This window comes from Felis catus, chromosome C1 (genome assembly GCF_018350175.1).
Source record: "Felis catus isolate Fca126 chromosome C1, F.catus_Fca126_mat1.0, whole genome shotgun sequence".
NCBI lineage: Eukaryota > Metazoa > Chordata > Mammalia > Carnivora > Felidae > Felis > Felis catus.
The window spans coordinates 192,772,569-192,799,331 of NC_058375.1; the positions used below are offsets into that span (position 1 = coordinate 192,772,569).

General features: G+C 43.2%; 1 long non-coding RNA gene across 1 annotated transcript; it reads right to left on the minus strand.

Moving 5' to 3' along the window:
* Positions 1-908: 908 nt before the first annotated feature.
* Positions 909-26,763, minus strand: LOC123379254. Its single transcript, XR_006583494.1, has 3 exons — positions 26,288-26,763; positions 16,147-16,241; positions 909-1,141 (listed from the first exon to the last, which is right to left on the minus strand). It is a non-coding gene; the product is annotated as an uncharacterized LOC123379254 (long non-coding RNA).

Here is a 26,763-nt window from a genome sequence, read left to right on the forward strand (position 1 = left end):
TTCCTGGCTCAGCACTAGCAGCCGGGAGAGAGTTAACAAGCTACAATCTTTCACCGGCACCTTTAAGGACCTGAGCTCCATTTGTAAAGGATGCCTAGAGGCCCCAAACCTTGACCTATCACGCTCATGCTGAGGGAGTTTGGGGGGGCCAGAATTAATCACAGCAGGGACACAATTTACCGATCAATACCAGCCAATTAGAAGGCTCCCTGCAGCGGAGAGTTCCCTTGGAATGCCAGATGACCTTTGCCCTGGACTTTTTGTGGGGGCAGATGCTGCTTTATCACAGCTACTGAAGGATGGTATTGGGGGGTGCGTAGCTCATTTCACATCATGCCAACCCCGCCAGGGCATCCTGAGGCTGAACTTCTTTAAGACTTATGCATGAGCCACCTGCCAGTGGAGAGGCTAAGGGAAGACAGAGATGGAAATTGTATCAGTAATAAATTCACAGCCAAAGTGCCACTTTTCCCGTGAACTCAGCCGTGACCTTCAAGAAGCCATTGACAACAACAGAAAGCAAGCAACTCAGTCTCTCCAGTGAATTTGCTACTGTGCCTCTCTCCTACTCTGCTGCTCCTGCTATGTTAGAGAGGAGATTCTGAGGCCTGGAGCATGGCCAGGGGAGCCGGATCGTTACAGTGATTTGCCAACGGCCTACTGAGCAACCACCTAGAGGGAAAAATCCTAGTGGCTATCACCGTGTCCTATGATGTGGCTGGGACACCCAGACAGAGCTTGAGAGTGGGTCCCAGGGCCTTCCATCCTCCCTTACTTTTGATAGCTGTTTGCCACTATTGTTTACAGAGTTCAGCCAATATTTTTTTAAGCAATTTTCTAAGATCTGGGCCACAGAGGTGGTATGCCCCAGGATACAAAAGTTTAGAAGAAGAAAAACAACTAGATAATTCTGGAAAGTTGTTTATCATTTATTTTTCTGTCATTGACTTGTTTATTCTTATTTTCGGAGAACGATCTATTATTTACGGGGTTTCCTGGAGACTCGAGAACTTCAGCCATTTGGCCCCAATCTCCTCTTGGTTTCATCTCTTCTTGAGGGATTTCAGTCATGGTTCCTTCAGCAGCAAGCTTAAGGAGCACATCACAACTCTACTCCTAAGTCGTCTCCTGCTTCCTGCCCCTAGAGATTCATGGTTTTAAAATTTAAAAAAAATAAATAAATAAGTAAAACAAAGTTTCGAGCTGACTTTAGCAGGTACAAACAAGGCCAGGCGCAAATCATACAATGATTCCCTCCCCTCGCCTTACCCCAATCCACAAACCTTTTTTATTTAAGTCAAGCTTGATGTAAATGACTATCAAAAAGACCCTTGAAGGGAAAAAACAAACTTTTGGAAGGTCAATCTAGGAATCGTGAGTAGTGTGTTAGGGACAGCATCATAGAACTTGCCTTGGAGATGCAGGAAGGGGAAAGTCTCATGAACTGATGATACAAGCCTATTTAGCTTCAAGAATACCAGAATATTTAAATGCACCACTTGGCAGGAACACTTATTTCTGTCTTAGCCTCCTCATCCACTAAATCCCTAAGTGACTAACTCTCTAAGCCCTTCCCCAAACATGCAACAGTCACCCCGTGTCACCTGACCTGAGGGATGGCTCTGTCCCTCTTCTTTACTTCTATAAAAGGGGATAATCGTCACCTTCCTAGCTCATCTAAAAGCTTCGCAATGTCGGCTGTGTTCCAGTCTTGCCAAAAATGTTTAGCCTGAATCTTAACATGAGAAAAAAATTCAAACAAATCCAAATCAAAGGGCATAGGTGTGTGTGTGTGCACAAAAGTGGCAAAGTGTCAAAACAACCGTTGAGTCTGGTAAAGATTATCAGGATTATTTTACTCTTTCGGCTTTTCTGCAGGCTCAGCATTTTTTCAACATAAGGTTCATCTCTCACAGACACAGCGCTCAATCTGCCGCATTTAGCAGTCCACGGATTAACTGATATTCAGAAACTTTTTTTTCACACTGATATTTGGCACAGAAATGAAGCAGATTATTAAACCAGTTTTAAACAAATTTGGAGATTCTTCACGAAAAGCTAAATGCTCTTTATCAGGAAGCAGCCCCTCAAAGGAAAATAATCCGTATTCTCAAAGAAAATAGTTCACCAACTTCCTCATGAAGAGAATTTAGAGGAAGGTCTTCCTTCCATGATAACAAATCCTATTTAAATTACCTCATCAAAAGAGGGAGAGTTCTGGAAATTAACTGAATCAAATGAAATGACAAAATGGCACATTTTCAGGAGGAAACCACTTCACCAGATATGGGAAAATCTCAGAAATAATTTTATTAACTGGTAAATAGGTTTTCTGCAGTGTGAATGACAGCAAAAATGTATAGCTGTCTTATTTTTGTCTAAGAAATTTTAGACTAAATTATATTTTAAATTTCTTGATTTAAGGTGGCCAGTGATACACATTTATATGTATATCTATGCACACATATACACACAAGGATAAATTTAAATACAGATTATTAGTTTTATTTGCCACCTTGCTTAGCATTTTTGTGACCAAAGAAAGATTTTCACCAACTTACATTGTCTGTAAGAGGTATATTTGACGGGGTCAATAAACATAATAGACAAGCTTGATAGAATTTCATATTCTAAGGCAAGTATATCTAGGCAGGTAAATATACTTATTTATATATATTATATACATCACTATGTATTTGTTTATTTAATTTAGTATTTTTACTTTTATGTAAAATTATGTAAATTATGTAAAATTGCCTGTTCATATCTTAAGAAAGCATTAAAAAGTATAAGAAAGAAAAGGCAGGCAAAGGATGAGCCCATCACAACTGTGTATATAAAAGGCAAATATTCAGCACCATCATGTATTTCCAAGGCGATTAACAAAGCTAATAATCTGCATTCAGAAGCATGTGGTCCATGGAGCATGGGCTCCATACAGGCTCTCAGGTTAAGGATCAGAATAATAATTACCAGGAACTTTTCCTAAATGCAAGGGCCAGGCACCCCATTAGTTGCTTTGTATACATTATGTGTCTCACGCAATCCTCATTCTGCAGAGGAAGTTCCTAAGACTCAAAAAAGTTACACGACCCACCCAAGGTCACACGTTTCATAAGGGCTGACACTGAGGTTCAGATCCAGGTGTCGAACTTCCCACCCCACACCCACGAACGTTCCAGGTGCCACCTCAAAGTTGCACTTACGGGTGACTACCCCCCCTCCCCGCCCCAGGCCGTGGAAGGGAGTGAAGACCCTCTCCCACAAGTCACATCACATGACAAAAACAGTGTAACTTTTATGGTCTCTGTTTCCTGGACCTAGAGCTCAAATATAAGATGAACTCTGCACAGAACTATCTGTAGCTGACTGCATTGTGTGCGGAGTCAGTCATGTGACCTCGGCCCACTCACGTGGGGACTTGGTCACGTGACCTCGGCCCACTCGTGAGGGAGTTAGTCGTGTGACCCCGGCCCAAGGCCAGCCCTGCTTTATAGGATTCTAGTACTCAGGCTCTGACTGAGCTCCCGTCTCTGGTCCCCCACCTTCCTATCCACTGTCAGCTTGACCTTGAGCAAACACCTTTGCCAAAACAGGCAAAGGCCCTGCTGATAGGGAAAAGGATCAGCCTGGAGGGAGTCTAAACAGGAGAGAATTTTTCTCCTCCACAGACCGGAAGTTGAGCTAAAGATGTTTGTTGTATCTGACTCGTGAGGTTGACAGCTAAGGAGGAATGAATAAAGCAGCAGGTACTGAGCTTGGCACCTATGAAACACGCAGCACAAGGCTCTTGTGATAAAGTGTTTCTCTGCACGTTTTCCCGAACAAAGTTTCGTCATCCATCTTTAAAAAAATCTCTGTGCTGGCCTCCAGGGCGGGAGAGGGGGGAGAGTTACCACCAATACAGTCTGAGCGTGGCAGACAGATGGGGCCCCAGGGACCAACGCTGTGCAGGGAGACACCCCGATTCTTTCTTCCCTTGAAGTAATGGCACAGAGCAGAAAGGCGAAATCCCTCCCCGGACAACCTGATGAGAGCACGTGACTTTGAGCAGCAGCTACGCCATCACAGGCTATGCTAAATCAGGCTGCACACAAGCCATTGTTTCATAAAATTTTTCTCTTTCATTCCCCCTTCATCGGCAATACCATCAGGTTGCCATTTTAAGTATGAAAAAAAGGTATTTTGTAAGCAAAACATTTTTAAACTGATAGATCATTTCCAGCACACCCTGTCTATAAAGTGGCTATGTTTCAGAGGTGACTTGGATTATTTTAATCTGTTAAAAAGAAAAGCTGACATAATACTTTTGGACACTTCAGACTTCTTCCCTTCCCTCTGAGGATGTTCTAGTCTTCTTTTCTCCCCCTTAGCTCATCTCTGTTCAAAAGCAAAATTTTAAAGCCTGCCAAGTAGAAATTGAAGCAACTTCCGGGTTTTGCCCAGCACCTCGCTGCTTCCTCAGGATATTCTTGGTTGTTTTTTTTTTTTTTCAATGTTTATTTATTTTTGGGACAGAGAGAGACAGAGCATGAACGGGCGAGGGGCAGAGAGAGAGGGAGACACAGAATCGGAAACAGCCTCCAGGCTCTGAGACATCAGCCCAGAGCCTGACGCGGGGCTCGAACTCACGGACCGCGAGATCGTGACCAGGCTGAAGTCGGACGCTTAACCGACTGCGCCACCCAGGCGCCCCAACTTGGTTGTTTTTTAATGCACATTTTAGAGGTAACAATATAATAAACTTTGACCTTTAAAGCCTTCAATTAGCAATAAGTCAATTAGCAAGAGAAAGCACTAGGTAATAAGTAGAATGGAAAAAGATCAAACAAGGATAGGAACTCTGAGAAAAGTCTTCAAATGGAGTGTGTGCACGCATGTACTTATTGTTCTTGGTGTGTCTTTTTTTTTTTAATTTTTTTTTCAACGTTTATTTATTTTGGGGACAGAGAGAGACAGAGCATGAACGGGGGAGGGGCAGAGAGAGAGGGAGACACAGAATCGGAAACAGGCTCCAGGCTCTGAGCCATCAGCCCAGAGCCTGACGCGGGGCTCGAACTCACAGACCGCGAGATCGTGACCTGGCTGAACTCGGACGCTTAACCACTGCGCCACCCAGGCGCCCCGTTCTTGGTGTGTCTTAAGCAAGCAAATATTGAGGTAAAAATGTAAGAAATGAGAAAAGTAGTAAGCTGCGTTTCAAATTCTTTTATAAGGCAGGGGCACCTGGGTGGCTCAGTCGGTTAAGCATCCGACTTTAGCTCGGGTCATGATCTCCCGGTCTGTGAGTCGAGCCCAACGTCAGCTCGGAGCCTGGAGCCTGCTTCGGATTCTGTGTCTCCTTCTCTCTCTGCCCCTCCCTTGCTCATTCTCTCTCTCCCCACCCTCTTCTCTCTGTCTCTCTCTCTCTCTCTCTCTCAAAGATAAGTAAACATTTTAAAAAATTCTTTTATAAGGCAAAGATTTCAAAGCAAAGAAAAGGGGAAAGGAATCCCAAAACTCAGTGCTGTTCTCCATGGCACCTGTTTATACCATGAAGCTCTCACTTTTGCCCGCACTTTGCTTCCATGTTGTCATCGGGGTTCCTTGCCCTTGGCTGCTTGGAGGAGGTGGTGACGCTTCCTCTATATCCCTTCTCCTCTTTCTTCAGTTGTCCTCCTCCTTCTCTTCCTTCTCCTCTTCTTTCTTCTTACTCTCCTTCCTTTGCTTGTCATTGCGGTTGGGTACAGAGGGTCTTTCCTGATTTGCTTATAAACATTGTTCCTTTTCTTGGTACAAATGACATTTTGTTTGATAGAGGGAAGATCCGTGAATTAAAACTCCTTCTGTGACTGAAGTTTCTTCCACGTTGTAGCGCACAGAAATCTATAATGGAGCCCCCAACATACTGCCACGAACATAGGGACAAAGTCAAAGCCGACGCAAGATGTGTTCAATTGCCGCCCATACATGAGGCGAAGGGGTAAGTACTTCTAAGAGAGGTAACATGTCACTTCAAATTCACTGTGAAATATAAACAGCTAACGTCAAGTCTTTTGCTGGAGCAGACATTGATGAGGGGGAGGGTAGAGAAAGGAAAGAGTGAGAAGGCCTTTAAGAAAGGAGCTCTCAGCAGAGTGATAAAATATGCAGGGAAAAAAAGAGGCTGGAGCTTGAAGGGTACCTGGACCCGGATCTCTCTTTTGCCCTGAACTTGCTCTACCCCTCAATTCTTAGATGTGTGAAAGTGTCCAGTTATATTCCCTCAAAGTCAGACAGGAAATAAACACCTATCTCAGAAAAACGGGAAGCATCTCCAGAATGCCAAGCAGTCATGGCCTCATGGAGCCTCTAGTTTGGGCCAGCCAACAACTTCCTGCCCCAACTCCCTCCTAAAACCCCCACCTATTCCCGTCTCACCCAGGAGGTTGGGCAGAGCCAAATTTCCAAGTTTATCACAAGATAGATGTTGGAGTGCTCCCCACCTCTCGTTCCCTGAGCAAATGGGCATTCTGTGAGGCTCTGTTGTCTTACAGATCTTCAACATTGTCTGAAATGTAAGAGTCCTGTTTTTCACTTTTCCCGTCGAACTCCAAAGGTCCGTGGCAAGAAACAATTTCTCATTTGCTGAGCACGAATTCGAATGTTTCCCTACCTGGGGTGGAGAGTTGGTTTGTGAAACTAAAATATCTCCTTGAGACCGAGTTGCCCCCGTCCTCCCAAAAAGTAGTAACTTAATAGGATATAAAGGAAAATTTGTTACCAAAGCTGTGTTATGGCATCCCCAAATTTGGGGGTTACCAAAAGTCTCCTAATGTATGTTTTTTCAATGAATGTCAATAATCGGCAATAGCATTTATATGCGTGCTAATAATAACAGGTCCATTTATGAGTGCTCATAATGATTCCAATACTTTACATACATCAGCTCATTTGTGATCAAAATAATCCCATTTTACAAATGATAAAATTGAGCTTTGGTGAGCTTAAGCTGCTAACTAGTGGAGATGATAGGATATGAACCCAAGCAGTCGGACTTCAGAAGCTGGGAGCTTAACCACTGCACCGGAATGTCTTGCTGTATGCTTCTAACCGCTACATAATTCCTCTACGTGAATCTTTTATGATAGATCAGAAGCTCCTCACATGCAGCTTGTGTTCAGATTTATTCAACTTCATATGAGTGCCAAGGCCAGACCTATAGGAAGATGGTCCATATATTGAGACGTAGTGCATTGAGGAGCCTCCCTGAATGGTAGACAGAACAGCCTCCTGTACCTCCCCATCATACATCTAGGGCCATGGCTATCTACAATGCCATGGGAGAGATGCACTAAGCAAAGCTCTACAATGTGATTTGGTCTAGATAAAGGTTCAGTTTTGCATAGGTGAACCTCTTTCTGACTTGAGGAGCCTTTGGTAGCATTTACTTGGAACTAATATGCCTGTCCCAATGGATTTTAGACCATTAAATGAATGGCTTATCTCATCCTAACCAGAAAGGTTAGGTCTCTCTCTCCCTCCCTCCCTCTCTCTCTCTGTCTCCCTCTCCCCCCACTCCCTCTCTCTCTCTCTCTCTCTCTCTCACACACACACACACACACACACACACTCCATCTGCCTCCTTCTTGATTAAAATCAGACTACACTAGGCACAGTTCCCAAACTTCCCCGACAGGATACCTGACCCATCACCTTTTTCCCAAGGCTGCATGCTTACTTCTTAAAAAGAACCAAGCCGGAGATGAGACACAGCTTCCCCCCTTGCCTCCCCATATTCCTACCCGGGCAGGCCACCCTGTTCCAAACATGAACGTTGTTCAGTCTGGCTATTTCTGAAGCCTGGGCCATTTGTAACCAAGAAGGAAGCTAGAGTATCACCCCATCTACATTGAGGCAGTCTTGACTGCCATTCAGGTGGCTACTCCTGGTGATGATACTTTTAAAAGTGACTGCAGCCCCTTTAGGAAATTTCAAATGTATCTGGAACATAACAACGGAATGCATCTTGTAAAACTATGTATAACAAAGCCATTTCTGCACCAGCTATTTCAGTGGCCCAGAGTCTGCTTATTTCAGAAGTCCCAGGATGCCTTAGGAATATTTGTCTCATTATCCCCATTATTTTCCCCTCCAGGGAACTGTCCCTAATAAACTTTGCTATGTCTTTTCTCCTGGCTAGTTTTAATGTGAGCCAAGGGAAAGATTTCAGGAAAGCATGAGTTCTTTTCTGCCTGGGCTTGCAAAATTGTCTTTTGCTGCAGATGCATCTGTTAGTAATGATTGAGCCAATCTGTGCCGCACAAGACAACTTGTTGAGAGGTTACTCTAAAAAAGATCCTCTCCCAAAGAACGTTTAACCCTTAGCACCTTTCTATAACAATGGGATCTTTCATGAATGACCACAGATGCCTAGATGATGCCTTCTCACTAGCAGGACCGTCCTAAAGTAATGCTTGCACCTTGGAGCCAAGAAAATGTTAAGAACTTCAGGGTCCCCAAAACTATTAGTATCACCTAAAGGAATTCTTCAGGTTCAAGTACCATTTCAAGTTCTCACCTTCGTTTAGGGGGCCCAGCATGATTGAGTTTGATGCAGATTCTCTCTGAGACGACTAGAATCCTTTAGCACTTTTTATATGGCTGAGAAGACCTCAGATCTAAGCCAAATATTCAGGAGGCTGAGAACCTCAGAAAACCTCTCAACTGCTTCTATAACCTACTTCTCTCATCTTTCTGCCTCAGTCTGAGAATAAGATCGGCATGGTTTCCAGCTAGAGATTTAGAGTAGCCTGGATATGAACAACTGACCCAATGGGCCCACGACAAAACCGGAGTCCTCTTTGGGTGTCCTATTTCTTTTGTAGCTTTGCTTGCCAATGTGTTAGCTGATACATAAGGCCACCCTGCTGAAGCCAGGGATTACAGACGCGGAGGAGTACATAGTGACATCCCAGGAGAACAAGAAGCCACGGGATAGACATGGTACATTTTCCTGAAGGCCAATAATAGAGGAAATGCCATTATTTGAGACCATTACAAACTAGGGTAGAATGCAGACTCGGAGTAAAATGCAAAATTCGTGGACTTTTAAAATAAATCTTAAAACTGCAAATAAATTTTGAGCTCAAGGCAAGAGCTTCCAACTCCTTCCCCACACATCTCAGGGGGTCTAACGTTCATTTCCCTCCTCCATTATGAACATTTTGACGGGTATTTGAGAAAAACTGTCTCAGTATACCTCTCGCAGAGCCCACAGGCATTTTTAAAGTACTCTTAATGAAAAAAAGAAAACTGTTACCAAAAAAAAAAAAAATGAATTAAGGAAAAGGTGAAAGAAAGAAAGAAAGAAAGAAAGAAAGAGAAAGAAAGAAAGAAAGAAAGAAAGAAAGAAAAAGAAAGAGAAAGAAAAAAGAGAAAGAAAGAGAAGGAAAGAAAGAAAGAAAGAAAGAAAGAAAGAAAGAAAGAAAGAGAAAGAAAGAAAGAAAGAAAGAAAGAAAGAAAGAAAGAAAGAAAGAAAAAAAGAAAGAAAGAAAGAAAAAGTAGGTCTGGGAATCTTCCTATACTTATGACATTAGTCCTCAATACACCTTATTTTATGAAGGTGGAACCTGAGATGCAGAAAGGTTGACCAGGTTTCGCAGCATCACATAATTCTAAGTGGCAAGGCCAAGGTAGGCGATGAGTAGGAACAATGAGATAAGGACAGCCTTCTCCGAATGCCTTGTGTCATTGCCCACTCACCTGACCTCCGTGGAAGAGTCCTCTGGATTTCTGCCAGTCGATGCGCAGCTGCGGTTCTGCCGCCTGCCCTAGGAAGCATCCCTTCCGCATCACATCCCTAGCAGGAGCCACCTGCCAGACTCGGGAAAGGACAGGGAGCTCAGGTTGATTATCTCCAGAGATACTTCTCTTTGTCTCCGGTTTTAATGAGATACCACTGACACACAACATTGTGTCATTTTTAGGCATACCCCCTGATGATTGGATCCGTGTATAGATTACAAAAGGATTATCACAATAAATTCAGTTAGTATCTGTCACCTCCCATAGTTACAATTTTTTCTACTTGTGATGAGAACTTTTAAGATCTACTCTCTTAGCAACCTTCAAGTATACAATACAGTATCGTTAATTCTAATCACTGCATTCGTTGTACACTGTATCCCCAGAACGTATTTATCTTATAAGTGAAAGTTCGCACCTTTTGACCACCTTCTCCCATTTCCCTCATCCCCGAACTCTTGCCTCTGGCAATCATCAATCTATTCTGTTTCTATCAATTCACTTTTTTTTTTTTAGATTCCACGTATAAGTGAGATCATACAGTATTTGTCTTTCTCTGTCTGACTTATTTCATTTAGCATAATGCCCTCAAGGTCTATCCATGTCGTCTCAAATGGCAGGATTTCCTTCTTTTTTATGGCTGAATTTATAGACCCGTATACACACGTACACATGTATGCAGAGGACACATTTTCCTTACCCATTCATCTATCAACTGACACTTAGGATATTTCCACGTCTTTACTATTGTAAATAATGCTGCAAGGAACACGGGAGTTCTCAGAAGATACTTCCCTGCTGACTTCTATCTATCCCTCCAGCAGGGCTGGAAATAATTTTGATGCGATGCACCTTCTACTCTTGGTCAATAGAAAGGATGTCTTGGAGGAGACCACATGGAAATTAGGAAATGAACAACCCAAGGATGTTTGGCCAGGTTGATGCTCAGTCTTTGGTTGTCTCTGTGGGCCCCTCTCTGGGTCTCTGAACTATAAATCTACTATTCTGTTTCTTCTTTGGTTTCTATTTCTCTTTTTTGCTATCAATTCTCTATGTCTTCCTTTTCTATACACTTTCTCTTTATTGGATGTGAAAAATTATATCATTTGCCTACAAGCCTGAAGATATATGCATCACAATATGTAATTAAAATACGTCAAGCAAGTGACAGCCCTAGTATATTGCTTGGTTTTGTCACATATTTATTAGTGAATGTATTTATTAATTGTGATTTAACTTGAAATATTTCGCCCTGCACTGTGAGATATTCCGCCTACGCTGGTAAGTTTAAGCTTCTACTCTAGGAGCAATCAGCTGCCTTCATGGGAAACCCACACCCGTGGAGTGTTCGGTTAGCGTCATATTTGAAAGGAACACTCTAGAAGCAGCTGCTACAAATGCTTCTGTCTCTTTATCGCAATTGGCAACGAAGGTTTTACTAGTTAGCAGAGTGAATTTTTTAAAGTTTATTTATTTTGAGAGAGCATGCACAAGCTGGGGAGAGGCAGAAAGACAGAGACAGAGAATCCCAAGCAGGCTCTACCTGGTCAGTGCAGAGCCCAGTGCAAGGTTCGAACTCACAAACCGTGAGATCATGACCTGAGCCAAAATCAAGAGTCTGGTGCTTAACCGGCTGAGCCTCCCTGGCACCCCTAGCGTAGTGAATTTTAGGAATTTTTAAAGTGGCTCTATTTAAAGCCATTAATTGAATTGTGGCTTTTTAGCTGGTATATCATGAAAGTCTCCACGTATTTACAACACTACTCCTTAAATACCTCATTTAACAGAAGTGGAATCTGAGGCTTTATTGGTGAAATTAAATGTATACAAGAAGTATATCTTGGCTAAAATATTGAAGACTGTCCCCATCCTGTCCCCAGAGTATCCGAATCTGGACTTTCTTTCTGAGTTGGTGCCCAGGGCTTGCTCTCCGAGTGGTCCCAGCTCCAGCTGTTAGCCAGGAAAATCTCTGGTTGCCTGAACTGTAGAACAGAATCCTGCCTCTGGAATATCACCATGTCTGCCTCAGGTGGACCTTTCCCACAGGTGGGGACAAACACAATCGAAAGGACAGAGACCTAGGATGCCATCATGTTTGCAGAGCAGATCATAGAAGCTGTTTTGTGCCTGCCTGTTTATCTGACTGTGTAACGTTCACATGATGAGGGGTGGGGGGGAGGAACTTTCTTGAGATCTGCTTTCATTATAACCCAGTAGAGAGGTTGTGTGGGAGGAGCTAACTCTCACCTACATCAAAGTTCTTCAAGGCCCCTGCTACCTACCAAAAAGGACTTGAGAGTGTGCATTAAAAATTGGCTTAGGTCAGGGCTCCTGGGGTGGCTCAGTCGGTTAAGCATCTGACTTCAGCTCAGGTCATGATCTCACAGTTCATGAGTTTGAGCCCCGAGTCAGGCTCCACACGGACAGTACGGAGCCTCCTTTGGATCCTCTGCCTCCCTCTTTCTCTCTGCCCCTCCTCCACTCTCTCTCTCTCTCTCTCTCTCTCTCTCAAAAATAAATATAAATCTATTTTTTTATTTGGCTTATGTCAGTTCAGAGAAACAATATAAGAAAACCAGAAAAGGCAGCTTTGCTTCGTTTCTGCTGCCTCCAAAGGACTCTGGAAAGAAAACTCTGGGAAGGGCTGGTATAATGACGGAACTCTGCACTAAGAGGCTGTGACGGGCATCTAGGTTCTCCACCACTACCATGAACTATCTGTACAACTTCGGTCATTTAAGCCTCTGAATCTCAAGTGGTGGATCTGTAAAACAGGAATAATTGCTTACTTACAGCAAGGTTCTTGAGTTTTAGAAGTCATTTTCCAAAGAGTTTGCAGCTTTGCTTTTGGGGAACAGTCACCTTCCACAACTTCAAATGCTCCAACTGTTTTTCAATTATTGGAGATTATGATGTTTGTGGGTAACAGCTCTGCTAAGATATAATTCACATGCCCCACAATTCAGACCTTTAAAGTATACAGCTCAATGGCTTTTACTATATTCATAGAGTTATGTAATTACCGCCACAATTTTAGGACATTTTATCATCCCCAAAAGAAACCCCATATCTTTAGCTACCCTCTCCAGGGTCCCCATCCATTCCCCTGCCTCCAGCATTAGGCAATCACTAATCTACTTGCTGTCTCTACTTTCTGCCTATCCTGAATATTTCATATAAATGAAATCATATAATATGTGGACTCTTGTCGTTGGCTTCTTTGACTTAACATAATGGTTTCAAAGTTCATCCATACTGTAGCATATGTCAGTACTCCATTCCTTCTTATGGCCAAATAACTTTCCATTTTATGAACATGACATGTGTTGTTCATGCATTCATCAGTTGATGGACATTTGGTTTATTTCTACCTTTTAGTTATTATAGGTAATGTTGCTATGAACATTTCATGTACAAATTTTTCTGTGGACATATGTTTTCACTTCCCTCGAGTGTATACCAAGGAGTGGAATTGCTGGGTTCTACTCCGTATGCTATCTCTGTGTTCAATCTTTTGAGGAGCCACTGGACTGTTTTCCAAGATGGCTACATCCCACATTCCAGCAGCAATGTATGCGGGTCCCATTTTCTCCACATGCTGACAACACTTGTTATTGCCTCTTTTTCACTTTAGCAAGTGTGACATAGTACCTCATTTTGGTTTTGATTTGCCTTTCCCTTATAGCTAATGATGGTTAGCATCTTTTCTTGTGCTTGTTGGCCTTTGGGCTATCTTCTTTAGAAAGATGTCTACTCAAATCCTTTGCCCATTTTTAAATCTGATTATTATTGAGCTTTAAGAATTCTTTATGTATTCTAAATACAATCTCTTATCAGATAAATGATTTGGAAATAGTTTCTACCATTCTGTAGGTTGTCCCTTCTTCTTTTTTTTTTTATATGTATTTATTTATTTTGAGAGAGAGAGAGAGAGCGCGCGCGCACACACACACACACACACACACACACACACGTGTAAGCGGGAAAGGGGCAGAGAAAGAGAGGGAGAGAGAGAATCCCAAGCAGGCATTCCACTGACAGCAGGGAGCCTGACTTGGGGCTCGATCTCATGAACCATGAGATCATGGCCCAAGCCAACGTCAAGAGTCAGACACTTAACTGACTGAGCCACCCAGGCACCCCTGTGGGTTGTCTTTTCACTTTCTCCACAATACTCTTTGAAGAATAAAAGTTTGTAATGTTAAAGAAGTCCAATTTATCTATTTTTTTTCTTTTGTTGTTCGCGCTTTTGGCATCATACCTGAGCATTCGTTGCCAAATCCAAGGTCACAAAGACTTAGCTCCACATTTTCTTCTAAGAGGCTTATGGGTTTAGCTTTTATATTTAGGCTTTTGATCCACTTTGAGTTAATTTTGTATACAGCGTAAGGTGGAGGTACAACCTCATTTCCTCGCATGCACCAGCACCATTTGTTGGAAAGTCTGTGTTTTCTCCATGAAATGATCTTGGCCCTTTTACCATATAGAAGTTGACCACAGCTATGTTGGTTTACTTCTGGGCGCTCATTTCTAGTTCATTGATCAATATGTTAATGCTTATCCCAGTACTGCACTCCCCTGATCACTGATGCTTTTTAGTAAATTCTGAAATTGAGAAGCATGAGTCCTCAAACTTTGTTCTTTTTTGAGATTGTTTTGATTATTCTGGGTTCCTTGTATTTCCATACGAATTGTCAACCCCTTTTCAAAATTTCAAAAAGGAAAACTATTCTAGTGTTTGTGGGCTGTAACATCTATAAATGGGTTTTGATTTTTGCCTTCTGGAGATGTAAAAGCAAAGGAACCTAAAATTTCTACTGTTCTGTGGCTTCAATGTAGTAGGAATTTCCCCCAAACAAGTTCATCCAACTGAACATTCTTTACATTTCCTCTTGCACTAGTTATCCTGCCCTTCCCTAATGAGAGATCCTTTAAAATGGTTCAGCTTGAGGAGTTCTCCCTGCTAAGAATGGTCTCAGACACTGGTATATCTTCCTTAATTCGAAGCTCCTGGAGGTTGTCACTGGTTAGTCAGAGAAGCAGAGGCAATGAGCAAGAATTCGCCCAGTATCAATTCAATCTGAAGGAAAAAAAAATTCAAGCCACATTCTCTGAAATGGCTCTCTTATTTAAAATTCTTGATCCAGGCATCACCTAATAAAAAGCTGTATGCCCTTACCCCCCCTCCTCCTTCACCCCCACTGGGTAATGCAATGATCTCAAGAATCCATATAAAAACCCCTCTCAAATGAGCACATTGAGAGTGAAGAAAATGGTGCTGAAAGCAGGGGAGACCTGCAGAGAGAGGGGAAGAAAGGATAGAGAGCAAGATAAGGGCAGAAACCAACAGCAACAAAGAAGAGAAGAGAATGAAGAGAGGACGGGGAAGGGGAACTCGGAATGGGAGAGAGAAGCATATGGCAGGTATCAATTATTTACCATTTATGTACATAAAAAAATGCACTTTAACTACAGGAAGAGCACCAAATCCACTCAATAACCATTTAAAAGAATATGGAAATAAAACACAGCCATTTAAAGGGCTGTAATAAATGTGCAAAGCTCTTTGTAATGCCCCTGAAAGAATACAAGTGTTAAGCCTTGGTAAATTACACTTAAAAGTACGTGTAACATAAAAATGAAATTAGGCATACAAATAACCTCACACTTAGGCTTTTTTTTTTTTTTAAGTCTCTTCAAACAGTTAATTGGAAAAGCCTCTAAGGAGCATAACTTTTCTTCTCTCATATTCTCTTCTCTTAACAATAGAGCCAAGCAACTGGCAAGAGCAAGTAAACACAGATGATCCAGGATGCACAGAAGGTCTGCCTTAAATCGTCTGCCCTGGAAAAAGAAGGGAAAAGGAAGGGAAGATAGAAGATGCTGCCAGAATTGTTCCCTGCAGTGTTTAGAGGGCTGAATGAAACCCTTTAAACAAGGTCGCAAAAATATGCAGACGGCATCACAGCCTCTGTTTCCCAACCGCACATTTTGATAGCTTCAGTGTTCCCTTCAAAATGCAATAAGCCAATGAGAAAGTACAATTAACTTCATGTGCCCATTTTTCATGAACGTCTGCTGTGTAATCCCCTCCTATTTCCAGTAAACCAGTCCCAGCACAGCCCAGGCTTAAAGGGGAAAGAATCAACGAGTTTGGCTCCGAGAGGACTGGAGCCATTAGATGCCAGAGTGAAGCCCGGGTCTGGGGTGGGGTGCAGCTGCTGGTGGAATTTGCTGTATTCCAGCCTACAAATTCCACATAAAGGTTCTAGACACAAACAAGAGCTCTCTCCTCAATGAGTAGCACATTGTCTTTTCGCCCTACCCCGTCGGCCCTCAGATCTCTTCCATATTTGGGACCTAACACATGACATAACATACCATCAATGTTACTGCTTGGGTTGCCCGCGAAGCCATCTCTGGGACAGAGATTAGTGTGCAGGACATTTTTAGGGCATGCTCTTGGGATCCAGTACCTGCGGAAGAGAGGCGAAGGTAGTAAAATTGGGTAGAGGGAGAAGTTGGACCACAGTGAAATTGCAATGAACAGCTCAGCAAAGCCCCTGGGGAATTCTGAAGATGGACTGACCTCTAAACACTGCCCCCATGGGCGGAGACAGCCAAGTCTCACTGTCCCTTCATCATCAGTCATTGGATGCAGCTGCCCCAAGAAGGGGGCGTGACCTCACCCAAGCCTTCTCTCCTCATCTGAGACAACCCAGAGGGCCTGACAACCAAGGGCACCCGGGGCAGCTGGTGGTGTGAGACCTACAGTCGTGAAATAAGATCTCCGGGTCCACCACAGTGAGCAAACAGAATGGGCCTCTTTGGGTTCATCTATTCATTCAGGAAAGATTTGTGGCATCATTTTAATGGACAAGCCACTGATCTATGATGACCGATTGTGTTAATGTTGTCAGCCCGTCTTTAGGCACAAAACACAAAGAGTTTTATACCCCTTGCCTCCCCGAATTCTCTGCGAAGCAATGTTCTATGAAGGACTCATCTAGGGAAACCAACAATAGTGAAAGTAACCAGGCATTGTCTTTTACGGGCAGGCCCTCCAGTATTTATAGGAAGAAAGGCATCTTGAGGAGATGATAATAAACCTTGCCTAGAAATACAAGCAATCCAGGGGCACCTGGGTGGCTCTGTAGGTTCAGCGTCCGACTTCAGCTCAGGTCATGATCTCACGGCTTGTGAGTTCGAGCCTCGCATCGGGCTCTGTGCTGACAGCTCAGAGCCTGGAGCCTGCTTTGGATTCCGCGTCTCCCTCTCTCTCTACCTGCCCCCCCCCCGCCCCCCGCTCACATTCTGTCTCCTTCTCTCTCAAAAGTAAATAAACATTTAAAAATTTTTTTAAAAGAAATATAAGCAGTCCATCGACACGGAGTTACAGATGGACAGGAAACAGAGATGTCGCGAATGAGAAATTTCCTGGAGCTTTGGATGCTTTCCCCCTCCCTGTCTTCTTTCTATCTTTGTCGATGCTGGAGGACAAGATCTAGTCCATAAATTATACTCTGACCCCATTTTCTAAATTTCATTAAAAACATTTTTTCTCTCCTTTATCTGAAAATTCCTCTTTCAACTCTTACAAAGACACTCCTGGGTCTGTCTTATTACCCAATAAGTAACCTGCTACTGTTCGCCCTGACTGTAATCAAGCCTGTGCTGCTGCCCTGGCGATACACCTAAGTGTGCCACAGACCGCCAGCACTCACCCTCTTGTGTCATTTCACTTAATTAATAAGCAGAACGAAGATTCCGGAAAAGGAAAAAATTTGATTATGCAGCATTATAATGGTACTCAAGTCTGCTGTAAAGACTGAGTGGGGTCTGCCCCTTAAAATCTCCATTTACTCCACCGCAGTACCGTGGAAATGTCAGCTCCAGCCCCCAGCCCCCCGCCCCCACCCGAGGTGACCTTTAGCTGCATCCCTCAGTAATACTAAACCATTAGTCATGCCTGGGTCAGTGATGTGTCAATAACAGAATAATTATTGAAGGAAGCCTTAAGAGGAAGGACAGCAGTCTCGATTCAGAATCCGCGCAACCCAAACCGGCACCACGGCTTGTTGAATAAATGAATGGATGTCGAATAAATGGCCCCTTTGCATCTGGAGACCTAGAGGCTGTTGATTCCATTAATCCAGGGGGGTTATTTGTAGCTGCTAAGCACCTTTTTAGACCAGTAAGTGGCATGGCTTTTACTCCTGCTGACTGCAACCCACTCTTCTCCAGTGGAACAAATCCACTGTACTTAATGGCTCTGGCATTTTAAAAGGAAGTCAGGCAGCAGGCTGTTCAGAACACCTGCACCTTTTGCAGGACACTGGATGCCGAGAACCCCTCCCCACTCACAGGAGAGACCATCCTGAGACCCCGAAATTAGAGATGCCTCAACTCTATGCTAGCGCTCCGATGGAAACTAACCAGCAAGGCGCTGAATGAGGGCCGACATTCATTCGGGAACACAGGAGACAGGCCCACACGGGAAAAATGCCACGTGACGACTGGGGTTCAGCTGCCACGAGCCAAGAAACTACCAGAAGTTGGGAGAAAGATCCGCAGCAGAGCCTTCCTTGGCACCTTCTGCGGGAGCATGGCTTTGCTGGCATCTTGCTCTTGGACTTTCTAGCTTCCAGGGGTGTGAGACAGTAAGTGTCTCGTTACTTCCCCCACTCAGTTTGCGGTGCTTTGCTCCGGCAGCCCGAACCAGCTAACGCACTAAGACGCAATTTGCAGCCATCAGGGCTTGTGCCGAGCTCTGTCCTCGAGACTGCTTGCTGACCAGTGTGCCATCCAGAGCAAGTTATTTAAGCTTCTCTTCCCTCTATTTCCTATAAGACCGAGACAATAACACACGGTTTACCTACCTCGCAAATTTCTTATGAGAGTCAAAACCTTACCTATGCAACAACACTTTCCAAACTCACAAAGCACGATGGACAATCCATAGGACGTTAGTGTGTCCAATACAGCATTCTGCATGGTAGTACTTTCCACCCTAAATACGAACAAATTGGGCTCTCCAGGATTCCATCGAGCTCAAAAGGTATTTAGGAAATACACAGACGGACAAAACCCACAAATATCTCTCTCCCTTGCCTTCCAGGCAGACAAGATGGACTTGAGTAGGGAATGGGGAGCTTTTGAGGCAAAAGGAAGAACCATCTCTCTAGGGTCGCTTCTTCCTAATAGGTTAACGCGGGTGAAAATGACGGCACACCGAGCAGGTGCCGGACCAGACGAACTGCCCGAGATCTTTCCTTGCCGCTGGAGCGCAGGGGCTCAGGGAAAGAGACAGAACTGGGGAGAGGGGATGGAGCGATGCAGTGCCAATGCTCAATGGCAGCCTCTATCCTGTGACGGTCTTTATTAGAAGCCACATATAATATTCCCATAATGCTTAGTTTGTTTTAATAAGCAGGTGTTTCTTCTATTCATTTGCAACTAGAACAAACTCTGTGGTTCCCTCAGGCCCGGTTATTAAATGAAGCCGCATGAAAAACAACAACGAAGTCTAAGAGGTAAAATGAGTCTAAAAGCCAATCCACTGAGAGTACATACCCTTCATACGACACAATGAAAATGGCACTTCACCCCTGTGGTCTTCCTCCCGAAAACCTGTATTCTCAGTCCAATCATAAGAAAAATAGCAGACAAATTCCAATAGAGGGACATCCTACAAAATACCTGCCCAGTACTCCTCAAAAGTGGCCAGGTCACCAAAAACCAGGAAGACCTGAGAAACTGCCACAGCCAAAGGACTCTAAGGGCACATGACAACCACATGTCATGAGGTGTCCTGGATGGGATCCTGGGAGAGAGAGAACATTAGATAAAAACAAAGCAAATCTGGGGGAGCCTGGGTGGCTCAGTCAGTTAAGCGCCCAACACTCGATTTCAGCTCAGGTCATGATCTCACGGTTCACAAGTTCGAGCCTCATGTCGGGCTCTGCACTGACGGCTCAGAGCCTGCCTGGGATTCTGTCTCCCTCTCTCTGTGTCCCTCCCCTGCTTGTCTCTATCACTCTCAAAATGAATTAAAATAAATTTTATTTACTTTTTTAATTTTTTTAAGTATATTTTATTTATTTTTGATAGAGACAGAGCACAAGTGGGGGAGGGGCAGAGAGGGAGGGAGACACAGAATCCGAAGCAGGCTCCAAGCTGTTGGCACAGAGCCCGATGCGGGGCTCGAACTCACAAACTGCGAGATCATGACCTGAGCTGAAGTCAGACACTCAACTGACTCAGCCAGCCAGGCACCCCTAAAATAAATTTTAAAAGAAGGAAATCTGAATGAACTATGGACTTTTAGTTAGTAACGAGGTGTCAATACTGGTTCATTAATTGAAACAAACGTATCACACTGATGTGTGTTAATAATAGGGGAAACTGGGTACATAGTCTTGGTTTTAATATTGCTCTCAAATCTGAAGCCCATTAAAAAATAAAAAAGGCAATCCAAACTTTGCTTTACTCTTTTAGAAAGTATTAAAGGACATTAAATGTATGACTCACAGAAAGACTTCTTTAAAATCCTCTTTCCTCTTCTTTCCAGATATTACACAACCTAACATTTCTCCAGAACCTCTTGCTCTCTCGAGTCCCCCCCCCCCCCACCGCCCCACCCCACACATGCACGCATACACAGACCTGCACATTCTGCCTGACACCCAGGAACCATGGCCTCTTTGTCCCTCCTCCTCATTTGCCGATACAATGCTATGTCGCTGTTACCAGTCCCCGTCCACAGGTCCTCCTAGAATGGGTCACCACTAAGACTTCTGTTCCAGCCAGCCAGTCACAGCCCCTCTAGAAGCCTGCAGGACCTAAAGTTTCATGTGCCTGCTCTTCCCTGGCTGTCCATGAAAAAATAGCATGAGGTGCTTCCTTCTCCAGGTCTGTCTGATTTTCTCATAAGAATTCCAGGGGCACCTGCGTGGCTCAGTTGCGTAAGCATCCGACTTCAGCTCAGGTCATGATCTCACGGTTTGTGGGTTCGAGCCCCATGTCAGGCTCTTTGCTGACAGCTCAGAGCCTGGAGCCTGCTTCGGATTCTGTGTATCCCTTTCTCTGTCTCTCTCTCTCTCTCTCTCTGCCACTCTCCCACTCGTACTCTGTCTCTCTCTCTCAAAACTAAATAAACATTTTTAAAAAAGAATTCTACTGGAGAATTTGAAATAAATACAATACTCTACCTCAATATACGATAAATATTTTGAAAGTCAAAAAGTAGATATATTATTAATTTCATTTTCTTACTACCTACATTTATGAACTAGTGTTGCGTTAAAAGAATGGTACTATTTTGATAAATCTCAAAAAATAAGCAAAAGTAAGGATTATGTTGTTTAGTTGTAACTAGATAGGTTGATAGAGCTATTTTTTAAAGAAGGAAAGGAGTAATAAAGACTAATTTTGGGACAGTGTTTATGTCCTGGGGAAGGGAGAGTAATGTTCTGGGTCTTACTTTGGATGAGTATTAGTTTGTTTCACTCACACTTACGTTGCATACCCTTTGTTATGCATCAAATAAAAATATGTGTTTTTAAAAGACAATAGGAGGGGCGCCTGGGTGGCTCAGTCGGTTAAGCCTCCGACTTCAGCTCAAGTCACAATCTCACGGTCCGTGAGTTCGAGCCCCGCATCGGGCTCTGGGCTGATGGCTCAGAGCCTGGAGCCTGCTTCCGATTCTGTGTCTCCCTCTCTCTCTGCCCCTCCCCCTTTCATGCTCTGTCTCTCTCTGTCTCAAAAATAAATAAACATTAAAAAAAAATTTTTTTTTAAAAAGACAATAGGAAAGAAAACTAAAAGACCCTAATTGGAATACTGTATCAGTTAGACTCCTGCAGGCAGGGAAACCAACTCTGGCTCATTTAAAGAGAAAAGGAACTTGTTAATAAGAAATTTGGTGGCTCACAGAACAGAAGAATCAACAGTCTAGGGTCAGCCAAGACCTCAAGCAGCAGAGATGATACCACTAAACACAGACACTACAGCTTACATCTCCAAAGTCACCAACATGAGACACTGACCGCTGACGAAAGCACCTAGAACCCTGCCATGCTGTCTCTCAAAACTAGATGGGCGGGGGGGGGGGGGGGGGGGGGAGGGAGCTCCTGCCACCAAGTGTCCTCAGAGCCTCTGCTTCTTCACACCCTCTAGTTTCCAGCTCTGGGTAAATGAGTCTCACTGGTGGAACCCAGGTGGTGCACATGTGTCCTACCTACAAGGGAGGTTGGGAAAGTGCTTGGCTTCTACAGTAAGAAGCAGACTCAGCCTCCCCTAAGACTCATAAGGTAGTGAATCTCCCACACAGAAACAGAGACTTCAGATGCTGGGTGTTGAAACAACTGACAAATGTCCACTGTTTTAGCTGTTCAACATCGACATACATCCTTCTTCCCATGCATCTGCTGTTTAAACATACGACTGCTAAACATAATGTAACTATCCCTCCTATAATCAATAAAGGGTCTATACCTTCTGCCCAAAATGGGGACAGGGTGGGTATCCAGACACCCAAGGTCTCATCGGGTCCTGCACCCAGCTTCAAGTGCAAGATTTCTGAGTGTCCATTCTTATAGTAGTTCTATCATGATCTTTTCCTGGTATTTTGTAGCCTCTAAACCAAAGTATTAAGCTAACTCTCACCAATACACCCTATAAACATAATGGAGGAAACAGAAAAATGGAAGAGGAAAAGAGGATGAAAATTCAAGTATAAAAACATGTGTTTAACCCAATCAAAAATACTCTAGCTGGTCATGAGTCAATATGTGGTATTTATGAATCTCCCCACCCATTCTTTTTTTTTTTTTTTTTTTTTTAATTTTAGAGAGAGCAAGAGCAGGAGAGAGGGACAGAGGAAGCAAGAGAAAGAATCCCGGGTAGGCTCCATGCCCAGTGCAGAGTGTGATCTCACAACCGTGAGATCATGACCTGAGCCAAAATCAAGAGTCGGTTGCTCACCTGACTGAGCCACCCAGGCACCCTGATCACCCCACCAATTCTAAGTTAGCTTTGCCTTTAGCCAGAACATCAACTAGGGATTCTTGACCTTATGGAATGACCCAGAGTCTTTCCTGAGAGATCTGAGTCATTGATGGCCCTATTTGTACCAGATGATTAAGCCTTCCTTTAATTTTTACCACTTCCTTTAAACTGTCCTCCTCCTTCCTGTCTCCCTCTGGAGCCATGATCCCATTTTCTCTCTAGAGTCAGGATCAGTCAACCCAGCAGTGCCACACCCCCCTCTTTGGCCTTTACCCAGTGGCATGAGATTGTAGTTGGAGTCTCCAGAGTAGGGATGTTTTCATGAGTATATTAGGTTTCTGTTATGCTGTAACAATTTATCACAGACTTAATGGCTTAAAAAAATTTTTTATTCTCTCTCTCACAGTTTCTGAGATTGTGGATGCTTTTTCTGGCGACTTCTGAAATTAAGATGTCAACAAGGCCATGCTCTCTCCAAAAGCTTCTTGATTCTTGCAACTTCTGTTGGTTCCAGGTATGCATGGCTAATAGTAGCATAATACCAATCTCTGCCTCTGCATTCACATGGCCTTCACCACTTGGGTCTCTGTGTGTTAAATTTCCTCCTTATTTCTCTCCTATGGACACCACTCACTGAATCTAGGGCCCACTCTAAATCCAGACAATCTCATCTTGAGATCCCTAACTACATCTACAAAGACCTTACTTCCAAATAAGGTCATATTCACAGATCCTAGGATTTAGGGCTTGGACACATCTTTGGGAGGAACACAATAAAGATGCACAAATTCTCTAACTCTGGACTCATTGTGAGATCTATAATCCCCATTCTCCATTCTCCAAATCCTAGGCCAACAATCTATTCCTCTTACCCATCCTGCCCACCCTGCAAAGCATTAGACCTGCCCGTGAATCAGGGTAGATCCTCATCTCAGGTTCTTTCTGTCCAACATGGGCAGTGAAATGTAGCGAGCTGAACCTAAAGTGTGCAGACCAGATCTTCACCTCCAAAAGGAGGTGGGCCGTGAAAAGGAGATGCACTAACCTTACTGCAACTCCAAATAGGTGATACTAGTGATGCCCCACACATGTGATGCTATTCAAGATGCCCTCGGGGGCACCTGGGTGGCTCAGTCGGTTGAGCGTCCGACTTCGGCTCAGGTCATGATCTTACAGCTCATGAGTTCGAGCCCCGCGTCAGGCTCTGTGCTGACAGCTCAGAGCCTGGAGCCTGCCTAGGATTCTGTGTCTCCCTCTATCTCTGCCCCTCCCCCATTCATACTCTCTCTCTCTGTCTCAAAAATAAATAAACATTAAAAAAAAAAAAGATGCCCTCACCCAGTCAATGATTGTTCAAGATAAACATTTGTAAACTGCTCAGCTCTAGGACAATTACATACTGATGGGATTATTGCGTTGAGACATAGAACTAGCCTACATTCTTCTCTATAGACTGGGACTTCCTCTGAATATAATAAATGTTTCTACTATAATCATTCTGAAAAAAAGGCCATCCTCCGGCCTTGAATGGTGGAGAGCTGGGTTTCTGGAAGGGTAGTTTTCAATTTCCAAATACAACCCATTTTCTGTTATATTGTACTGTCTCTCAAAATATGCCCCAGGCAAGGGGAAATGTAGCCCACCCCCAACATACACTTTGGGCCATATTCCAGTGTCACATAATCATGCACTTTTCAGGTCAGCATTTTTCTTCTTAGCCTCACAATTTAAATTTTAGAAAAATGAAACCAAAAATAGGATGGAGACCTTTTTGTTCCATTACTTCCAAATAAGGAAGACCTGACTATCCTCGTCTTTTGTATTTCTTTTTCCTTTACTAGGAAATTTGTCACTCATGCTGTTTCTCTGACAATCAATTCATTGATCTTTACTATTCCACTCCAGGAATATTTGAAATGCAAATAAGGTCACAAGTCTCTTTTCCATCAAAAAAAAAAAAAAAAAGTCGTTCAAAAACAGTACAACAGTGCAGTTCTACGAATCCATCTTTCTAATATGTGTATATACCAACCTTTCTTTTTCCTTAATTTTCCTCTTTGTCAAAGCAGAAAAATAAACTACTAGCAAAAGCGTGCACTAATCTTTCAAAACACAGGAAATCACTATACTGGAAGAATCTTTATTCATTTGACGGAAACCCCTCAATTTCTTAGACACTAAATATCAGCAGACTTAGCAAAGCTCCTTGTATCTATCATCTACTCATGCATCATTCATGTAAAAGGTGACCTGGGTCCCATTAGTTGACTAGCTGATCTGAATCTTTTGGGTTACTCAGATAAGTCATTTCTAGTGGTCCTCCTTTTAAAATTAATGGAATAGAACAGAATACATGCTACTTAAAAGAATACCCTGCTGGGAATTTCTCAGTAAAGTAAGGCTAATTCTCTTCTGTATTTCCCTTTCTTTCTCGCCCTTATTTTTGCTTTCATTCCAAAGGACTGTATTTCTGAATTTATTTCAGATCCAGGAGTAAGAAGATCAATGTCAAGGCCCAGCTGGGACTCAACAACACACATGAATTTGAATCAGTAACTGCCCTCTAGTACAAAGCCTTCTCTCAAAGTGCTGTCTTTCTGCTCAAGGCCTTTGGTAAAGCCCCATGAGAACAATGACCCAGTCACTCCTTGGAAGCCCTGTTGATCAGAGCCTCATAGATAGTCAAGGCTTTCCTTATAACACCCTACAGGTGAGAGTAATTGCTCATTTCCTTATTTGCTATGCAATTATGACTAGCCATAGATATAGTGATAGCTTTTAAAAGCTCATGTCTTGGGAGATTTAAAGAAATGGTCACTCTCTTGCTTTAAAACCCTTCAGTGGTATTCCATATATTTCCACCAGAGTTCAAATTCTGAAGCTTAACACACTACGTCCCGATGATGGCCCCTGCCTACCTTTCTACCATCATCTCACACCTCTCCTACACATAATTTTATTTCCACCAGCCTGAGCTGTGTACTGTCCCCCGTGCTTCTGCATTTGTGATATCTAGGATGCTCTCAGCCCCTCTATCGTCTAGCTAACTCCTAACTCATCCTCCAATATCAGTTTAAGTCTTATCCCCAGGAATCTTTCAAAACCCACACCCTGATCTAGAAATCCCTACTCTTTGCTGTCAATTACCTTGTACCTACCCCTAAAATAGTGTTTATCACGCTGCTATATAGTAAATGCTAATTCACTTGCTGCCTGCCATACAAGTTCAGACTTCTTCTTTCACCTACCAATAACAGCACAACTTTTTACTAATCCAGCTCGAAGTGTTAAAGAAATGGGCATTAGGCTTGACTAGTATCTAAAATAAGGATGGCCAACCCGACCAAGAATTGATGCTGTGTTTCTTAATATCTTCATTAATAGAACTTTCTTAATCAACTAAGGGAGTCACCATACGGTGCAGGCCTAAGCATAATTCACTCTATTCAATTAATTATTTGTACATAAAAGTTATTTCAGTTTTAAAATTAAAAAGTTATTTTAATTTTCTTACATGCGTTCTTTAAACCACAGTGGAAGCTCTGTAAAGCTGCCTTTAGCTGCTGTCTCATGACTTGACCATCTCAACCAGTAGCAAAAACGCCATCCTCCTGAGGATTTATTATTCTGTAATTTGTGCTGTAATGTCTCCCTTGTATCTCCAAACACCATAATGTTTGCTTTGTTTTAGCCCCTTACATAATCATCCTCTTTTCTACCACCTCACTGGCTTCTTGCTTTCCTCTATAAGTCAAAACTCAGTTGTAAGTGTCAGAAAATACAGCTCAAACCATCATCGACAGACAAGCGAAAAATCAGGCAGGAGTGATTTTGCTAGGACATGTAACTGAGTAATTCAGGGCACACAGCTAGATCCAGGGGTTGAAATAATAAAATGAGGAATCTGCCTCTTTTCCTCTTTATTGATTTTATTCTCCGTCAGGCTTTTTAACAAGAAGAAATGGCCCCATCCACACCTCCAACCTTACA